This window comes from Piliocolobus tephrosceles, chromosome 9, assembly GCF_002776525.5.
Source record: "Piliocolobus tephrosceles isolate RC106 chromosome 9, ASM277652v3, whole genome shotgun sequence".
Lineage (NCBI taxonomy): Eukaryota > Metazoa > Chordata > Mammalia > Primates > Cercopithecidae > Piliocolobus > Piliocolobus tephrosceles.
Genome location: NC_045442.1, coordinates 64786573 through 64786952, shown reverse-complemented (window position 1 = coordinate 64786952; position 380 = coordinate 64786573). Strand labels below are relative to the sequence as shown.

Genomic DNA, 380 nt, shown 5'->3' with positions numbered 1-380 from the left:
AAAAAAAAAAAAAAAAAAAAAAAAAAGAAAACATGTCCACACAAAAACTTCCACATAAATGACTATAGCAGGATTCTTCATAGTAGTTAAAAAGTGTGTGTGTGGCCGGGCGCGGTGGCTCAAGCCTGTAATCCCAGCACTTTGGGAGGCCGAGACGGGCGGATCACGAGGTCAGGAGATCGAGACCATCCTGGCTAACAGGGTGAAACCCCGTCTCTACTAAAAAATACAAAAAACTAGCCGGGCGAGGTGGCGGGCGCCTGTAGTCCCAGCTACCTGGGAGGCTGAGGCAGGAGAATGGCGTAAACCCGGGAGGCGGAGCTTGTAGTGAGCTGAGATCCGGCCACTGCACTCCAGCCCGGGTGACAGAGCGAGACTCC

At 51.8% G+C, this 380-nt stretch overlaps 1 protein-coding gene across 1 annotated transcript in view; it reads right to left on the bottom strand.

The window, feature by feature from the left end:
* Window positions 1–380, bottom strand: part of TET1 (tet methylcytosine dioxygenase 1) — a 149225-nt gene that overhangs the window by 79517 nt on the left and 69328 nt on the right. The window lies entirely within an intron of this gene.